Source organism: Perca fluviatilis, chromosome 10 (genome assembly GCF_010015445.1).
Source record: "Perca fluviatilis chromosome 10, GENO_Pfluv_1.0, whole genome shotgun sequence".
Taxonomy (NCBI): domain Eukaryota; kingdom Metazoa; phylum Chordata; class Actinopteri; order Perciformes; family Percidae; genus Perca; species Perca fluviatilis.
Window position 1 is genome coordinate 11505989 of NC_053121.1, and position 20963 is coordinate 11526951.

The window sequence follows — 20963 nt, forward strand, 5'->3', positions numbered from 1 at the left end:
TATGCAAAACGAGATTTAAAAAATAAAATAAAAAATACTTGTTTAAAAAAAATATTTTGCATCGGGCTCCCAAAAAGCTAGAAACGGCCCTGCTAGCTGGTGTATGTAAAAGTTAGAGAGGAGTTGCTGTACAAAATGCACCGGTCATTGGGAGAGGCACAGCATGTTGCCAAGGACAAAATGCGATGGATAGATCCCGTTGCAGTCCCATATTGCAGGGGTCTTCAATGTTTTTTAAGGACCCCTTAACTGAAAAAGAGACAGAGCAGGGACCCCCTACTACATATTGTATACAATAATATTTTTGGCATGATTTTATAAATCATCTTTTAATGTTAAACATTTTATTTTTATTTTATTTTACCTTTATTTTACCAGGGAAAAGAATCACATTGAGGTTACAATCTCTTATACAAGTGAGCCCTGGCCAAGAAGGCAGCACATAGAGGATACACTTTAACAGACAACAAGTAACAGACAGACAGGGATGGACAATAATAATAAATAGGAAATAAATAAATAAATAATAAAATCACATTTTAAAAACAAGCGCAGACATGTTTAGATATTTGATTTAGGTAGGACTTGAATTCAGTATGTGAAATAAAAACCTGCAGTTTTAGCTGATCCAACTCATTCCATAAAGTTGGAGCACTGTAACTAAAAGCAGTTTTGCCAAACTCTGTTGTAGTTTGTGGAACATTATACAGTATGTAGCTACTTGATCTTAGATTGTATTTAGATCTACTAGGTGCTAAAAGTGTAGTTAAATATGGAGTGTGTCCAGTTATTGATTTGTACACAAAGGTCAACCAATGTTTAAGCCTTCTTGTGTTGAGTGAGGGCCAACCAACCATTTCATATAATACACAGTGATGGGTAGAGTACTTTGCATGCGTTTATAAATCTTAGTGCTGAATGATACACAGAATCCAATGATTTCAAAAGGGTCTTTGTGGAGTGTCTATAAAACACATCTCAATAGTCTAAAACTGCCAAAAAGGTAGATTCAACCAGCTTTTTTTCTGACTTTCTGTGTGAAGCAATAACTGTTTCTGAAGTAAAAACCCAGCTTTAATTTCAATTTAGTGAGTAACTGCTCAATATGCAAATTAAAAGACATGTCTTCCTCCAACATAAATTCCAGGTATTTGTATGAGAAAACTAATTCTATTGGCCTGCCCTGTAATGTGTGGAGCTGAGGCAGGGAAGGTCCAGGCTTACGTGTTGTAGTAAAAAACATGTATTTAGTTTTCTAATCATTAAGAACTAGCTTTAATGCATGTAGATTGAGCTGAATATTTTCAAATGCTTTTTGTAGCTTTAAAATTGTCTCAGCAGGTGATTTTGCAGAACAATAGATAATGGTATCATCAGCATACATATGTATATTTGCATTCATAACATTTTCACTGAGGTTATTAATATATACTGTAAACAGCAAATGGCCCAAAATAGAGCCCTGCGGTATACCAGAGTTAACAGTAAATTTCTCAGAAATGTAGTCATTTAGAAGTACACGTTGACATCTGTTATTTAAGTAACTACTGAGCCAACCTATAGCAGCATCAGAGAGGCCAATGCAAGCCAATCGTGATAATAAGATAGCATGATTGACTGTATCAAAGGCTTTTGATAGATCAATAAATAACACAGCACATGATTTACTATCCTCTATGGAGGTGTCTATTATCAGGAATTCTTGGATGAGAGCGCAGCGCGTTAGACAGTTGCCACGCGGCCTCCAGGTTGCCGCACCACCTCCATTAAAGGTGCAGTAAACGTGCGGCGCGAAGATTGTTGATATTTGAACTCAACTGACAAACAAATACACCCCCCTTCAGAATCTCCCCCCCCCCCCAGATTCATGGACGCGCATTGCCCTAGGCAGGCCCGGATTATCCATAAGGGCACTTGGGCCAGTGCCCAGGGGCACCAACCTTTCACAACCAGTGGTGGGGCACCACATGACACAAGCTTTAACAATATTTTCTGTAAATTGTTATATTATTCACTTGAAATTGTTGAAAGACCATACATTACTCATTTATGATTTCACAATAATAATAATAATAATAATAAATTATAAATAAATCAATATTACATGACCACTATCACTCCCCCTCCCCAATCTGTCAAAGTTGAGTTGGTCCACAGGTACGCGCAAATGTATAATTTGGGGGATGGGGGGTGGGGTTTAACAATAATCAAAAGTGGCCAGTTTAACCCTCCCAAAAATGTTATCATAATGATGAATGTAAAATATTAACTGTTATAAAACATGATAAGTGGTTGGCTTTCTTGATTCAATGTAATTGGCAAGCAAAGAAAAACATTTTTCACACAAACCCCCCCCCCCAATCTCTGGGTGAGACTTGGTTGCGCCCAACCCTTCAACGTGTTTTTCAAGCACATAGCATGGCCAGCACTGCTGGTGCACTTCATGAGTTTATTCAGTAAGCAGAGAAGTGTAAAAGACCGGTCCACAGTCTGTGCTTCTTTTCCTAGAACTTGTATTTCTTTCAGAGGACTTTGTTCAATAAATCCATATTCTTTGATCTAATATTGATAGTCTTTTGTCCATATCTTATTCATTTTAGGTAATTTTATTGTCGTTAGCTGTGATGCTAAAGCAGTTTTAGCTTTCCCATGATGCTTTTGAAAGTTTTTGAACAATCAGAGGAGTTGTTTTCAGGGCCCGTGAAATAAAGTCGGAAAAATACATATTTGACCGACCAACAATGCTGCAATATATAGTATAGATTTTGGCTTTTTGAATTGATAGACATTTTGAATTGAGACATTTGAATATAGTGCTCACTGCTCATAGGCCTACATGTATGTAGTTGGATAAGTTAGTAAATTACATTTGAGAAATCATCTTTATTATGTCTGATATTTTTGGCAGGGGGAAAGCAAGTGTTGGTTTCTCTTTGCATAATGAAAATGTGGTTAAAACGTTAGGTTGTAGATTAGCAGACTGGCGCTACTGCTGTAAAGCCAACCAGTTGGGAGCAAACAATACCAAATGAACGAGGTTAAACTGACCTATTGAAAACAGCAAACGGTGAAACAGCAAAGCTAACGTTATAACTTACTTGTCCCTAACGACGAGAGCCCTCATCAGCTTTCATTCCTTTGAAATCACAGAGGTTTCTGCAGCGTTGAAAACCCTCAACAACGCTACCAATCCTCTTCCTCCTTTCTCGGTCATACAACTTATTTTTTAATTTGGTGTTCTTCAGTCCTTTAAGCCTACTCCAAAACAACAGACTCCCGGAACGCCTTTTTCCCGACTCGCACTCTCCACACCACTGTCTTCGGACAAGAAGTCACCTTGTGAGATCATTAATGTTATCAGACACTTTTGATAACAATCTGAGCATGTAAAAACAATCGCTTTTAGTGAAAAAAAAAAAAATCAAGGGTGCACAATTGCCCTATTGCTTTAGGTTACATTACAGCAACGTTCGTAAGGGCTGGTCACTGTGTTCTCGCTTAATACTGGACCAATTTGAAAGATTTTTCTATTAGACAGGTTGGAAAAAAAAAATAATTACCCTTTTCAATAAATTAAATTAAAGTTACCACTTGCCCTATTGGGCAAGTGAGTTAATAGATTTACTAGCCCGTGATGGCATTTTACTTGCCCCGGGCAATCATTGTTGAACCCTGATAATATGATGCAGTACTATACTGTCACAGTCTATCAGTGACTCATGTTGTTTCTTTGGGGTTAACTACTTGTTTTTCTTTGGCACACTCACTCCTGGCATCCTGCTTCTGAACATTTGCCAGACCCATTTCATGTTAGTTTCATTGTTAAATTTAAGTATTGTAGTTCCTGGGTTTGCTTTCAACAGCATGCTCTCAGTCATAACAATTTAAATTTACCATCACTGTCAATTTCAGCAGCAAAAAAAAAAAGAAATTTGAGAGAAACATTTCTTGTTTGTGATGAGCCACAAGCCAGATGTCTGCGATCCTGATAAAAGGTTGTAATAGGAAACAAGTCTGGCAAATTAACAGCAAACACACACACACACACACACACACACACACACACACACAAAAAGACGATCTGATGACTTGGCCACCTGAAATACTAATGAGACACAACGGAGATGACTTGTCTATTATTTGGATTCTGAGCTCAGATGAAAAGGGAAAACATGGCACACCATATTAAAGAGATTTCTTTACTTTATTTTTTGTGTGGGGCATTTTGGCAGCTATGGTTTTTGTGTGTGTGTTGAGACCAAGTCAAGTTTTGGAGGAAGGCAACCCCATGTCACGCTGCGGTGGCCAATAATGAAACCGGTGATCAGACTTTTTAGTCAGTTTTGAGGTGGTGTGAGTGTCCCGTACTGTAATCAGGAAACATGACTGCCTCTATCGCTGCCACAAGAAAGTTTTAAATCCCGACACACATGCGCTGAACTGCCTAGGAGTTTGTGTAACAGCTGAAACAGCCAAACAGTTTCGCTCGTCTCTTTTCTTTCTCCGTGAAATGAAGTGCGGTCACAAATGTCAAGATCTATAAATGATCTGACGTAAACAGTAACTGTGAAATATAAAGTCTACTTGTGCTACATTCAGGGGTTAAAGAACACAACAGGACATCACACAAATGGGCCGTTTCAGTGACACTCCGACCATCGCACAACCCTGCGGAAAATTGCAGACTTGATTTCTCACCTGAAGAGCCAATATTCAGGGCTACGGCTCGCTAGACAATATTGATTTTAAGCAGCAGCAGTTGATGAGACGGCTATGGCATTCGAGAAACATTCCAACAGGTTCTTGAATTTGTGGCCCAACTGTCTACTATGGTAGAATGACTGGCTTGATGTACCCACTACTACGGCAACTGCTGGAATGTTTCTGGAGTAATCCCTTACCTTCAACCACCAATGCCTAATGACGCGTTCACACCGACAATTTGCGGTGGCGCGAAAGCAGCAAATTTCGTGTCTTAATTGTGTTTTTTGCATTGACTATGTGTATGATTGCGCCGCTGAATTCGAGCGAAAATGCCTTGGTGTGAATGCAACACAAGTCGTTGCGAGTCTTCATAATCGGGTCGTGTAGCTCAGGATAATTCTCGACTTCAACAACTAGTCTCTCCTCATCCATTCCTTCGACACATACGCAAGAACACATCAACACAGGGTAAACCAGTGTTTCATAAGCTGTGTGACATTTGGTGCATTGCTCACACATATTTCAGTTAGAACCCGTGTGTATCTCACCTTGGAGCACACAAAGCAATCTTTCTGAAGCAATCCAACTAATTCTTTTGTGTCTCGGGATGGGAAATCAATGCTTCAAAAGGAACTGCTTGCAGTTCAAACAATAATTTATTTAAACAAATCTTGTCTGCAAGCTATAACCCTTGTAATGGAGTGGAGTACAATTGCAGCTCGGAGTAGAAGATCATCAAGGCTGCAGAGCTGGTTTCAGTGCTGTTTGTCAAGGAGATTAAGTTATGAAACAGTATAAAGTATAGCATAAAGTACAGTATAAAGTGTTAACCTGATAAGGTACAAATAGTGCGCTATGTACAGTATATGTCTACCAAGTACCCACGACAATTATTGACTACCAGACATTTGCATTGTTTTGTCCACTGCTTTATTCACAAATATCAGAATTGCAGCCAAAAAAAAGAAACTGTAAGAGTTGAAGCTTCTGAAGCTGCCATATGAGAAATTTGTCACCATTCAAAATCTTTTATACCAGACACAACAAAAAAAATATTGTTCAGCAACAACGCTCTGCTAGCATATCTGGATTTTGTCAAAGAAAACACTCACAGGAACACACTTTTCTGTGGAGCTAGACACACGCATAAGTGCATCACATCAGCAGGAAAACACAACTACAATGACAAAGAAATGAAAACTGAAACTGTACTGAAGCATCAATACACACACATGCACCAGCAAATGAGATATGGTATCAGTCCGACCACAAGTCCCAGGTCATTTAGACTCTCTCCATAGACTGGGACATACACACGACTATTGCCAAAAGGGCAGAGTGTTTTGTCTCGCTCTGATGGTTTTTTGTGTGTGTGTGTGTGTGTGTGTGTGTGTGTGTGTGTGTGTGTGTGTGTCAATACGTCTCAGGGGTTAGGATGTGCTTGACAATTCTTACAGCAGCATCTGGCTGCTCTACAGTAACTCCCACCCAACGCACGCACGCACACACACGAACACACACACACACACACACATAAATACAGAAAGACGATGAGTGAGACTGAGAGAAAAAAAGAATAGAAAGAGAGAGGGGTTTGTAAGATAAAGCTGACAGCTGTCTGGTACACACGCTGCTCTAACCCATCCCAAAGGAAAGTGCAATTTATACACCATTTTCTAACCCTCCCGAAGGAAAAGCATCATTTCCACGGCATAATAAACAGCAGAGTGGAGGAGAGACAGCTACACTTATTGAATAGAAATCCCATCGCTGCAGAATGAGCTCGGGTCTCGATCACACTCTCACACACACATGAATACACTTGTCTGGCTATACTTGTGAGGTCTTTCAACATTTAAGTGGAGAGTCTGTTGCCCAGAAAATGATGTAGTTTATATTCACACTTTGAAATGAATATAAGAAGACATTGTGATACAGGACATACAGCTTGATTCGTGTGATCTCAGTGCAAAACCACCACAGCATTCAGAGCTTTGTGCCCCATACCGAGACAAATCAGTGGCTGTATCAAACGATGCATGTCACTGTGACTGGTTTGACGGGGGAGCTTGTTGAGGGTGCTGATAGGCAATCAAGAGGAGTGAATTGATTGTTGCAAATTGCCAAAATGCACAAAAGGGTGCCATAGACTAATATGTACGCTGATTATAGAAATGACAAGCAATCGTATAGTTGAAATGGAATAAAGCAAAGAAGTAAAGATGTTTACTAAAGAAGTAAAAGCAGAAATGGTTGGACCTTCAACAGATATTTTTATTTGAATGTTATTCAGTCTTAATTTTGTCCAAATATTCAGTCTGACATTGGTTATGACAGGGGCTTTGGGAGAGGAGAGAGGTTTCAGGTGGATGAGGTGATGGTATTTCACAGAGCCAACAAGTCATCCAACCTTCATGACAGAAAAAAGGGTAATCGGTAATTTCCTTTGAAAACAGTTCAAATTATTTCCCATGTGTTGCTCTTGCAGGTCAGTGCCTTCCAAAAGCACTACGACACCTCTATGGTTAAGGTTTGGTTAGGTTTAGGCACGAAAACTACTACAAAAAAACTATGGCAACCGCTGGACCAGCACCCAAGATGGGGAAAAATATATTTTAAAGGTGCCCTGCCATACAAAACCGTTTTTACTTGCATCTTTTGAAATGTGTTAGGTCCATATGTGTTTGTGTTATGTTGTGAATGTGAAAATTTTTAGCAGTTTTCTTATTTTTTGAGTCATAGATGGTTTTAATGTACTGTTCTGTTTCCTTACCAAAAGCAGTAAAAGAAGGTTTAGAGTTACTAAATTTGGCTTTGTGAATATGATATTTCCCTAAAATGATCAACAAATTAACTAGGTATATTTCTTTCTGTTTTTTACTTTTGTTGTCATGGAAACCAAACAGTACATCTTTCCACAACAAAGAAAAATCAGAGATAGGCTAACCACTACCCGACGGCTAGATTCAGTCTAAAATAACGTTAAGTCAAACTTAATGGGAAAAGCAGGCTACACGTAAATTAAGACTTTACAGTAATAACAATAAAGACAAGTATTGAGTGATTGTATTTTAAATGAGCACAAGTAAAGTAGAACTGATGCAACAGCTGTTATATGTTAACGTTTATTTTCAAGTTAAGTAGAACTGACACAACAGCTGTTATATATGTTAACGTTTATTTTCAAGTTTTATTTTGAGGGTCTTTTAAAGTTTACATGCTGTCTCAACTAGCGATTAGCCGAATTAGCTGTTAGCTAAACTAACGTTAGCTTGCCTGTGGAGGCTAACAGCAGACCGCTACAATCAGCTAGCGGTTAGCCAAATTAGCCGTTAGCTAAACTAACGTTAGCTTTCCGGTGGAGGCTAACGGCAGACCACTATAATCACCTAGCGGTCAGCCAAATTAGCTATTAGCTAAACTAACGTTAGCTTCCCGGTGGAGGCTAGCGTGGAACAGATCGGGTAGTGTCGTAAATCCTCGTACAACAGCGCATGCGCGAATATTTTGCGCATGCGCAGAACGGATTTTGCAGGCGGCACCAATCGGGTAGTGACAGGAGGAAGTAAACATGGAGAATACGTATATGGAGGAAACCATTGCACAGAGTCCGTATTGTACTGATTTAGATCCAGTTTCAAGACAAAGATACAAGGAGTTAATTAGCAGATATGTTGGAACGTGACCCGTACCTCATGAAGATGAGTGAGTTTTCAGTAGAACTTGAAGATTTTCCGACAGTCTGTTGACATCACCAACTATCTGGTCCTTTAGACATTGTACTACACCAGACGGCAAATGAAGGCCTATAAACGTCTGGAGGCCTATAAACGTCTGGAGGCATACAACGTTTTTGTCAGCGGGTGGGTCCACAACCTCGGTGGTGTGGACTTAATGATCTTATTTGTGTTAACTTATTTTCAGATTCCTGCTGCTCCAGTAACTCTGATCGACTTCTCCGATGCAAAATCCCCAAAAACAAAAGCTTGACCGTTCCATTGATGGCAGGACAACTGAAAACAAGGTTGGGAAATCACTTCCATGTCCAAGAGTGAAGAGAGGGTCAGAAACATATGCTAGGTTTTTTGAGAACTTAAGCAAAAACTGTCCAAGGAGTGCAGCACTGATGGTTAGGGAGCCTTACCACAAGAATTCATCCCCAAATACTAGCATGCTTCCTAAAACTGTTCTTGAATACAGAACACCAGAGACTCTGCAGTAACTGCCCAAAGAGCTTGGAGAGCTATGCCAGGATTTCCAGCTCGAAGAGCTCACCCTGTCCCAGGTCCAGGCTGTAGAGAGGGCAACTCGAAGTCCGAGTGCAAGCAAGATTTGGTTTAGGCAAAGAGCTGGATGCATAACTGCCTCTAAGCTGAAAAAGGTTCTTAAAACTAACCCCCAGCAACCATCCAAGAGCTTGATCAAGGTCATATGATACCCAGAAGCATATAGGTTCACCACAGCCGCTACAAGGTATTTAGGGTTCGAATTAGGGTAAGGCAGAGGTAAGATTTGGGGTATGAGACTGTCCACATTAAGAACTGTAACTAAAAAAGTGTTCTATGAAGTGGAAGGAGAGTCCATACCACAACTATAAAGCTGTGGTCCATACTCTTTCATCTACTGTAGGCCTTCTTCAGTTAGAACAAATATTTAGTGTTTTCATAGTTAATTCATGGTATGGACAGCCCTGAAAGGTCAACATTTGTTATAAGGTTATAAGGCTAGGGTTATGCAGGAGTATAACTAAGTATAGGGGTTAGGGTAATGGCATTTAAATCACTGAACTGACTCTACACATCCAATACTAAGTAATAATTTCCTTTTAATGTTTTGCATGTGTACTGTGTACAGTTATGGATGCAAACATGAAACACAAATCAGAGGAGTGTATGAGAAGCTGATGGGTCAGGAGCATGTAGGCTTCTCCTGTATGAACAGTGGTCTCTGGCTGAACCCCTAATGGCCATACATGGGGTCCTCCCCTGATGGGATTGTCGCTGACTGTCACGGAACTGGCATCTGCGAGATTAAGGTAATATTACAGTCTCTGTTGTAGTAAAGTCCCTAAATCTCGAGTCCGAGTAGAGTCTCAAGTCCTCAACTGGGCAAAAAGGCAGAAAATATCTTTAATAATCTATTGTTCACATGTCCTTCTCACTGTGATTTTAGTGCCCACACTCTTACCAAGATGAAGCCAATCTGCGCTTGTGTGCTGGGGAAAGGGTTTCTGCCTCATCAATGATGGGGATAATGTCAGGCTAAGGACTCCTGGTTAAACTGTGTGTCCAGTGCTTTGGTTCGAAGATCTCCCAGCTCTGTTGTGTTCTGTCTCAGAACATCCTCCATCTTCTCAATCTCATCCATCGTTAGCTCAGTCTGGCATCCGGCATCTGCATAGCCTGCAATATAGCAGTGGGGAGCATAATTAGTTAATTCATGAATATGAATTATGTGAATTGTTGTGAAGTTATCTTTTTTGACAACCTTTTTACAAACATGCAAGTTCTCTGGTCCAATTATACAGGGTGATTTTCAGACAATCACATTTGTAACCAGGCCCGTATTAAGACAATGTGGTGTCCCTGGGCACTATACCTCAAAGGCCCCCCCTTTACTCGTGCTGTCCTACTGGCAAAAATATCAGACATAATCAAGGGATTTCTCAGATGTAATTTACTAACTTGTCCAACTACATACATGTAGGCATATAAGCAGTGAGCACTATATTCAAATGCCTCAATTAAAAATGTTGATTTCAAAAAGCACAGCACTCAATTCAAAATGTAAAAATCAATACACATCAGTACATCAGCCCAGCAGACAAGCCAAAAAAAAAATCTAACAAATAACAAAGCATTTTCATTATGCAAGGAGAAACCAACACTTCCTTTCCCCCTGCCAAAAATATCAGACATAATCAAGGTGATTTCTCAAATGTAATTTACTAACTTATCCAGATACATACATGTAGGCATATGAGCAGTGAGCACTATATTCAAATTTTCAAAATGTAAAATGTCTATCAATTCAAAAAGCTAAAATCAATACTAAACTTAAAACAAAAAGTAAGGAAATTTGTGTTTGGTGGATTATTTCTCTGTGGTAACAATGCTTTTTGGCAATAAATCTTATACCGTTGGAAAGCCTGTTTAGTTCCCTTTCAAATGGTGCCCCATTTGTAAGGAACAAAGTGGGATGAGCAGCAGAGCTCAGTATGTGGGTTGCGCCCATGAAAAATTTGCCAAATCGTCTCTGACAATGCCAAACAGCTTTTCTTTGCTGTTGCTATTAACTCTTGTTTTGAGCTTCTGGTACCCCCAGATGCTGACAATCAGGTGCCTGATTCTGTAACCAGTGGCCATCCCATATCTACACAGTCTGGGACCAAACTCTATCCTCCAAGATGACAATGCTCGTCCCCACAGAGCGGGGTTTATCAGAGACTACCTCCAGAATGTGGGAGTGGAGAGGATGGAACGGCCTGCCAGCAGTCCTGACCTCAACCCCATTGAACACTTGTGGGAGCTTGGAAGTGCTGCTCATGCCAGAGTAACCAACACAACCACGTTGGCTGACTTGCAACAAATGCTGGTTGAAGAATGGGATGCCATCCCACAGCAGTGTGTGACCAGGCTGGTGACCAGCTTGAGGAGGAGGTGCCAGGCTGTTGTGGCTGTGTATGGTTCTTCCACACGCTACTGAGGCTCCTGGTTGTTAAATGAATTGTTAAATTTCCAATATGTCTTGTTTCTTCAAACTTCAATCATCCAATCCACCAAACAAACGAGTCAATGGCAGAATAAGCTGTTTGGCATTGGCAGAGAAGATTTGGCAAATATTTACTCAGCTCTGTTCCTTACAAATGGGGCACCATTTGAAAGGGAACTAAACAGGCTTTCCAACCGTATACGATTTATTGCCAAAATGCATTGTTACCACACAGAAATAATCTACCAAACACAAATTTCACAAGTTTATATATAGCAGCATTGTGGGTCGGTCAAATGCGTATGTTTCTGAATTTATTTCACGGGCCCTGAAAGCAACTCCTCCGATTGTTCAAAAACTTTCAAAAGTGTCATGGGAAAGCTAAAACTGCTTTAGCATCACAGCTAACGACAATAAAAGGAACGAAAATGAATAAGATATGGACAAAAGACTATCAATTCATCAAAGTTCTCTGAAAGAAATACGAGTTCTAGGAAAAGAAGCGCAGACTGTGTACCGGTCTTTCACACTTCTCTGCTTACTGAATAAACTCATGAAGCGCACCGGCCTGCTGTGAGCTTGAAAAACACAGATATGGGTTGGGCGCAACCAAGTCTCACCCAGAGGTGGGGGGGTTTGTGTGAAAAATGTTTTTCTTTGCTTGCCAATTAGGCCAGCTACACACTGGTTGTGTGGCGTGAGTATGACGTTTCTGTTGCGTGTCAGCTGCGTGGATTTTTCTATGTCTTTTTTATAACAGTTAATATTTTACATTCATCATTATGATAACATTTTGGGGGGGGGGGTTAAACTGGTCACTTTTGATTATTGTTAACCCCCCCTCCCCCATCTCCCAAATGATACATTTGCGCGTACCTGTGGACCAACTCAACTCTATTTATAATTTATTATTATTATTATTATTATTATTATTATTATTGTGAAATTAGTGTTCATAAACAAGTAATGTATCATCTTTCAACAATTTCAAGTGAATAATATAACAATTTACGGAAAATATTGTTAAAGCTTCTGTCATTTGGTGCCCCTGGGCACTGGCCCAAGTGCCCTTATGGATAATCCGGGCCGGTTTGTAACATTTAATAATAATGCTGGTTACACATCTTAGTACAATAATTTACCTTGATCATTTAATTTCCCATTCCCACTGATGCCCACTGATTGTGGGTTGTTGTCAGCTGGCTGCTTCTAGGCACTCTCCGTTGACTTGCGAGCTGGAAAAACCAAACTCTGGTCAGGCCAATCACATCGTGTATAGAGTCGGTGGGCGGGCTTATGGCTGCTGCTGCTGGGAACAGCGGTCTTCTGGAAGACTTGGAGTTAAGCTTTTCTTTGAGAAAAGAACAAAGAACGGCACAGAAATCATTCTTAAAAAAGGAAGATGTGTTCGGAGTTTGCCGACCGGATACGGCAAAAGTTTAATCTATCAACTAGCTTCGCTACCTTCTTCGTTGCTCTGCCTGGTTGTAGCGCTATCCTATTGCCTGCAGAGGGAATTTGTAAGACAACCGTTTATCCCGCCCCTCGGATTGAGCTCAATGGTGAGTTCCCAGACTCAACATCTTGATGTGGGTCTGGCTTGTCAGGCTACCCGACCGCAGACGTACATTTGAAATCCACTTTTTACGGCGTTGTTCTGTGAGCTTTTTACATTTCTCAACTTTATGAATGACAATCTTTGGAACTTTTTTTTTTTGGAACAAAACATTGGCATTTTTTCAGACGGCAGATCCTCAGCTACTTCACTTTCTGCCCTCCATCTGAATTTCGCGCTCTCGCGTGTCGTCACATGAAACCAACCAATTACAAAAGCTGACATCAGTCTGACATCATATTGCCTGAGCTCATTACTATTCATTAGCTCGCCCAGTTGGGCTGGGTAAAGGATATAGCTTGTTGAATATTAATGAGAACTGGCAGAAATCGAGCTGAGTCTTCCTGTAGGCTTTCTATACCACGCTAGAATGGCTTGAAACAAAGTAACCAAGGCATTTTTTCCACAAAAAATGTTACAGAGTCCATGGTAGAACTTCAGACATTACCACAAAGTAATGAAATACGTGTGGTAGGGCACCTTTAAAAGAATTTTCAGGATTACTTTTTTTTCTTTTTTCTCGGCACTATAACCTAATGCAAATCTATTTTCTTTTTTAGGCTTTTCCACCTTTATTTTGACAGGACACCTAGGTGAGAAAGGGGAGAGAGAGGGGGAAGACATGCAGAAAATAGTCACAAGTTGGATTCGAACCCTGGACCTCTGCATCGAGGCATAAACCTCCAACCTCCAACTATATGTGCGCCTGCTCTACCCACTGAGCCACAACCTAATCCAAATCTAATCCTAAATGTAATCTTTATCCTACACAAACATATTAATCCTATATAAGCCTTATGAGCTTAGCAGTGAAGAGCAAACTCCTTCTCTCAAGGTCTAAACCTGATTTAAACTAGTATAGAAATATATAAAAATACACACGCACACACACACTCACTCAGTCGCTCACTATCTCAGTGTTTAGTGACTCTAATGCAGGTCTCATTAGGTTTGTGGAAAGTATTACCATCTTCTGTCTTTCTTTTTCAACTCTTCCTCCATCTCCCTCTCTACCTCCATCTATTAAACACTTGAGTGATAGTGAGGACAACTTTCATGTTCTAAGGCATAGAGTTAAATATAAATGAAGTCATCGTTAAGTTCTAAAATTTGCTTGTATTAATGCAGGTACACTGTTGCCGTTTTATTCCAAAGAAGGCTTAAGCTATATTTACATTGCTACGTTTTGGTTTAAAAACGAATATCTTTTGCTACGTTTACACCTCGCATTCATAATGCTCTGGCTACATTTGAAAACACTGCTTACCCAGTATTGGTTTGGAATCTCTGGGGTTGTGTTGCAGTCTCAACGGCCGCAAACAGAGACCTTTCACAACACCAACACTGACGCCAGTGTTTCGCCGCCTGATTGGGTCATGACGTCCCGGTCTCTGAGACTAAGCTACTAGCGTTAACATGGCAACCACCAGCAACGAGTGGAGTATTAATGCTGCCTCCTGTTTACCCCAGCACACGCATGTCCAGTATACGAGAATGTTGATGGTTTGGCCGTGTTAAGATTAGTTCTTGTACTATTGCTAAAAACTCGTAGCATAGTAAACGTAGCCTTATTCTGCTCTCTGGTGTTCATAGGGCATGCACAGCCAAATCTATCTCTGCCCCAATCTAGTGGCTGAATCAAACTGTAATTGTTTAATAATCATGTTTGAATGTGTGTGACACAGGGTTTTTACTCTGGAGTAAGAATTATTATTTTTCAACTCCACAAATTATTATAAAAGCTCAAATCATAGCCTAAATTATAGCCACTCTGGTAAAGTAAGGCTTTTCCATGGTTTTCAATTTTAGATTATAGTTGGTTAACTTATAAATGATGATAGTCCAAGGTAAGGTCTTAACCATTGCTGTTAAGGCCGAGGCTCTGACCCAAAACACAGAGGAAACCACACGCAGACACAGAGTAACGATTTCAAACGTTTTAATGAGAGACTAGTACTTATAGCAGCCTAGGATAGAGAAAACAGGGCTGGAGGACACTGAACTGGATTGCAGCTGAGGCGGCAGGCAGAGATGCATCCAAACTCTCTCTCTGGAGGTTGCGAGGTCTGAGTTATGTAGAGCTGGCAGAACAGCAGGAAACGGCAGCAGGTCTGAGGCGTAGGTTTGGACAGAGAGGCAGGACTTTAAACAAAGCACGAGGAATACAAGATTAAGGCAAAACTAGAACTAACAAAGTTTTCACTGGGAGCCAAGTTACCACATTGGTAGGTGCAACAATCTGGTGCCGAAGGTGAGCTTCAACCGGGTATAAATACTGCAGCAGTGGTTAGTGGAATCGACAGCAACTGTGCAGGTCGAGATTGGCGGAATAACCAACAGCTGTGCAGGTAGGTAGATAGACCGGCCACGCCCCTTGACCTACTTTCAGGCAGAGCCAGCAACACCACACAAACAGACACACAGACACAACAGGGAAAAGGCGAGAGAAACACACAGGACGGAAGAGAAGAGCTGCCCCCATAACAGCGAAGGGACGCTTCCAAGTCCTGATTAGCTCTCTCAGTCTGACCGTTGGATTGGGGATGGAACCCTGAGCTAACTAAAAGATGCACCCAGAGCAGCACAGAAAACTTTTCAGACACAAGAAATTAACTGTAGGCCTTTATCAGACACGATGTCCACAGGTATTCCATGGGGACAGAATACATGTTGGACTACGAGGTCTGCTGTATCACTGGCAGTCAGTAATTTTGGTAATGCTATATAGTGGGCAGATTTAGAGAATCTGTCCACGATGGTAAGTATAGTATCATTACCTTCAGATTTAGGCAAGCCTGTGACAAAGTCCAGAGCTACATTGTTATGGGAGCGGTTGTGTTCTCCCGTCCTGTGTGTGTGTGTTCTCTCTCTCTCCCTTTTTCCCTGTGTCTGTCTGTTTTGCTGGAGCGGCTGAAAGTGGGTCAAGGGGCGTGGCCGGGCGATCAACCTACCTGCACGGCTGCCGGCGATCCTGCAATCACCTTCTGCTCAGCTGTTGCGGATTCCGCTGATCAGTATTTAGACCCGGTTGGAACCTGTCTTCGACGCCAGATCGTTACAGCTACCAAAGTGGTAACTTGGCTCCCAGTTGCAATTGTCTTTTTTTCCATGCTCTTAAGTTTTTTTGCCTCGTCTTTTTCCTCGTGCTCCACTTACCTGTCTGTTTCCTTTTTGCCCTCCTTTCCAGACCTACACCACCCGACCTGCTGCCTGAGACTGCTGTTCCGCCAGCCATTTGCTCCTCAACCCTTCTATCTCCCTGCTTGGATTCCTGTGAGAGTTTTTTTGGACACGCCACACTCAGCCCACGCCCGCTGCAGTACTGTTCTCCCCCACCTGCGCAACTACTGTCCCTGGTTGCTTTGTTTTTTCTTTGACGATCATTAAAAGACATTCTATACGTTTTCCTTTGTGTCCGTGTTGTGATACTCTGTGTTCTAGCCACAGCCATAACATACATGGGACCAGGGGCAACTAGGAACTGGGAGAGGTTGCAGTAGACCCGAGGGAGACTGGTGAGTGGCTTTACCCCAAGCACAGGTAGAACAAGCCGCCACGTAAGCCCGGACATCAGCTTCAACTGACGGCCACCAGAAGTGTCTCTTTAACAATGTCAGAGTTCGATTCATCCCAGGGTGGGAGGTGTGAACCCAATGCAGCACCTGAGACCATACCGCCTCAGGAACAAAGAGCAGGTTAGGTGGTCCATCTCCCGGTCCAGGGTCCGTAGCTTGAGCTGTTTTCACAAGTGACTCTATCTCCCACCGTACTGCAGCCACGACGCAGGATGAGGGTAGGACAGCTTCAGACTCACCGGTCTCTTCAGAGTCCGTAAACTGGCGGCACATAGAATCAGGTTTAACATTTTGGGACCCAGGTCTGTATGTCAAAATAAAATGAAACCTGCTGAAGACCAGGGCCCATCTGGCTTGTCGTGAGTTGAGTCTTTTGGCGGATTGGATGTACTCCAAGTTTTTATGGTCAGTCCAGACCACAAACTGCTGCTCTTTTCCGTCCAGCCAATACCGCCATTCCTCCAACGCCAGCTTCACCGCCAGTAGCTCTCGGTTTCCTACGTCATAGATCCTCTCAGCAGGGGACAGTTTCTTGGAAAAGAAAGCACAAGGGTGAAGCTTCTGATCTGAGGTGGAGCGTTAGGAGAGGATGGCTCCCACTCCAGAGTCCGAAGCGTCCATCTCCACAATAAACTGCAATGTAGGGTCAGGATGAATCGATACAGTGGAGGTGGAAAACGGTCTTTTAAGAACACTAATAGCCTGCTCAGCCTCAGGGGACCATTGGAAGGGGATTTTGGGGGATGTGCGTCTTGTGCGTCTGCCTTCACATAAAGCTTCGTCTCCAAGAGATGTTGAAGTACCTGACGGACGTGTGACACATGCTCCTCGGGGGTCTGGGAAAAAATTAGAATGTCATCAAGATACACAAAAACAAAATGGTTCACGAAATCCCTCAGAACATCTTTGACCATGGCTTGAAACACAGCTGGGGCATTAGTGAGCCCAAAGGGAATGACAAGATATTCGAAATGGCCCAGTGGTGTGTTGAACATGGTTTTCCACTCACCCCCCTGCCGGATCCTAATCTCTATGAGAGCAGAGAGCGGCACTGAGCTATCACCTAATCTCCTGATCTGAACACCACATTGTTACCTCTCAACAACACATTAACACCACAGAAGTATTTGGAAAACCAGCTTTAATCTTACACAGGTCAGTTTTATTTCAGGTAGTAACTACAAAGTAACTAATAATGAAATTCTTGTGTTGGACATAGTCTTGGGCAACCCCATTGTATCCATTAAAAATTAACTTGATAATTGATATTAATCAAAAATGCATTTTTACACAAGACATAATGGCACTACGTTGAGTGCCACACCTCGCTAATAGGATCAATGTAACGTCCTTTGAATGGCCAGACAATGCATGTATTAATACTGTCAGGGGTGCAACTACCCAGTGTCAGAGGGGTATGCAGTAACAATTTTGGCAAAAAAAAAAAATAAGTGTGCTGGAAATCATCATGTATGGTGGCATGTAAGCCACTGTAGGCCTACCAAAATTATAAATAATTATATGGTATATATGTACATATATATATATATATATATATATATATATATATATATATATATATATATTTATATACACATATATATACACATACAGTGTTGCCTGAACGCGTTCATATTTTGGGCGAACGTGAATTGAACGTACTGTATTACTGCCTGATGAACGTTACTGTGAACTTGTTAATTCTGGTGTCTGTGAACGGCACGCTCTCTCAGTTTAACTTCGTCCAATAGGGTGCCAGATTTCTATAGAGCCTTCCAGGCGAAAACCTGGCTAAAACACACAGAAACAGGCCTTAATGTGTAGCGGAAAAAACACCCAATCTGGCAACACCAGCCACCAGTGTCGCACCGCCACATGCGTCATCAAAACAAAAAGCAGCATAGAGGTGACAGCAGCATGGAGGCGACAAAGCAGCAAGGAGGCTTCGTATGATCATTTAAACAAGTTTTTTGACAAGGTCGGTGAGGATGGGAAAAATCTGACATTTCTGTGCAAACTTTGCCCACCGGCTTTCAAAAAGAAAATCCGCACTTCAGTCACATCCACAGCAAACCTGAAACGGCACATTGAACTGAAGCACCCGGCTAGCCTTTCAATTTTGAAAAATAATAGCTCGCAGCAACATATGGAAAAAATTAACAATGAACTAGTTAATTTTTGGAACTGTGAACTTAGTTCAAAATTTTGAAGTATGAACTATGAACTGAACTAGTTCATTTTAAAATTTGTGAACTGAACTTGAACTAGTTCATGTAGAAAGTGAACTTTCCCAACACTGTGTATATATAGGGGATATATATAAATACGGGCTCGACATTAACGGTTGCCCTTGGCAAGCAAATTGTGACAAGTGGCAACCTAATCATCACCCTTGGTTGCCTATTATTGTAGCCCACTTTTTTCTTGTACTGTATTTTCATTACAATAAATAAATCATCATTGATGACGGATGTTTAAATTTGCGTTCTGATTTGTTTACTACGTCCCCGCTGTCAGACATAGGCTAGTTGTTATATTTTCCATCTCTGTCTGCACTATTTTTTTGCCCAAAAAGGACACAGTGAATAGGTTGGTCAACAGAACTTCCATCATCTCTACGTGATGCCACCGTCTCATTCACTCCTTGCCTGTGTTCTTCTCCACTAAGACATATTGTCAAACAAACATTATGTAATTGATTTTCCATGTTAGTTTTTCCATAATAATAATATTAAGAAATTAATCTGTTGGTATCAAGTGGCTCCCCCTACACTTCCACCTAATGTTAGACCTACCTGTTGCCTTCCCCTGTCTTTCCTGATCCACCATCCTCACACCTGAATGAAATGAACTCACTGTTAAATATAGCAGCCTAAATTCAATTCTTAAATCAGCCTAGTGATGGCATCAAATAAGACAACTAGTATGCAGTAAGATTGTGCTGCTGTTGAAATTACATTCACATTTTGGATTTTAAAAAGTACATATACGGAGAGCCACTTAGCACGGACCTTTAAAGAGAGAGATGTGGCCCTGTAATTACAGCTTCCATGTCACTCAACAGATGTAACTATAGCCTGTATATGACTGACAGCTAATGGCAAAACAAAATATATGCATGATTCCATGGTAAACCAGAGTTATTGCATTAGTTATGTTTTCTAGATTCTTGTCCTTATATTTTCCAGTTTTCAGTTCAGCAACCTCAGTTCTGCATATTCTAAGCTAGCTGTAAACCCCCATTTGGCTGCTACATTCCCAGTGTTACCAAACGCTAGCTAGTCTGTTAACATTAATATTTGCAAGCCTCCAAGCACAGATCCTAAATCCTACCTGTTGCCTTTCACCATCCACGTATTTAACTGCTGTCGCATCCCTTGACATGCCATCTCCTTTTCCCTCTCTTTTTCTATTTTTAGCCCCCGACAGCTTTTTTGCTTTATCCATCTTTTTCCATAGACAACTCACTACTGTACCTGTTTGCTCAGCGCTCACGGCGCCCCCGCTCGCGATATTACGAATCCTACTATGGCCACGCCAAGACCCGCCCTTCAATGGCCCGGGTCTTGGCGTGGCCATAGTATTGAGCGCCCCCTCCCCCTCGGCTCCCTCTTCTACAGTATGTAAAAATTCTATGATGGATTCTTATGAGATAGCTGGGCGCCTACTCTAGCCTGTTAGTCCTCTACAATGTTATGTAACATTGAGGAAATGCAGAAATGATTTAGAAACGCACAAAAGCAGCTACATATAAAAAATAATTTTTAAATCTTTTTATTTATTTTTTTTACCATCGCTTTGGCTGCGCCCCTATGCACCGCACATAGCACATACCCACTTTTTGCGCCACTGCATACTGTATGTATACTTAAGCCTGGTTCACACGGGACGATTTTAAAATTGTCGGCCAATTTTCCAATCCTGAGACACGGCGATTAAAAAATCACGGGTCTAACAGTTTTGGTCGTACAGTGTGTGGTGCGCAGCACACAGCAAAATCAACACATCACGCACAAACCGATTTGACTGCCGAGCATTCCCAGGTCAGACGGGAAATCTCGCAAAATCCCTCGAGATCAAACGCGACTTTAGAGTAAACACAAAGGATGCAGTGGCGATAGTTCGTAGTTTGTTTTTAACCGAAAAAAAACGTTATCAAAAGAAAAGGCGATGGTCAAAGAAGTGGAGACAATGCGAGCATGGACTATACTCAGCTACATCATGATATGGAGGTGAGTTGTTGTTTTTTCTCATAGAAATGTCGTTACGTACTACACAGATTAATTACCGTTGAAATAAACGTTCACATATTCGTTTCCATGTACTCTGGTGGACTGCAGTTGTGGATGTAGTTATGC

General features: G+C 41.4%; 2 long non-coding RNA genes across 2 annotated transcripts; one reads left to right on the forward strand and one right to left on the reverse strand.

The window, feature by feature from the left end:
* Nucleotides 1–14952: 14952 nt before the first annotated feature.
* LOC120567042 lies at nt 14953–15337 on the reverse strand. The gene is made up of 2 exons (XR_005640511.1): nt 15249–15337; nt 14953–15141 (listed from the first exon to the last, which is right to left on the reverse strand). It is a non-coding gene; the product is annotated as an uncharacterized LOC120567042 (long non-coding RNA).
* Nucleotides 15338–15961: 624 nt separating this feature from the next.
* LOC120567041 lies at nt 15962–16436 on the forward strand. The gene is made up of 2 exons (XR_005640510.1): nt 15962–16102; nt 16218–16436. It is a non-coding gene; the product is annotated as an uncharacterized LOC120567041 (long non-coding RNA).
* Nucleotides 16437–20963: the final 4527 nt, after the last annotated feature.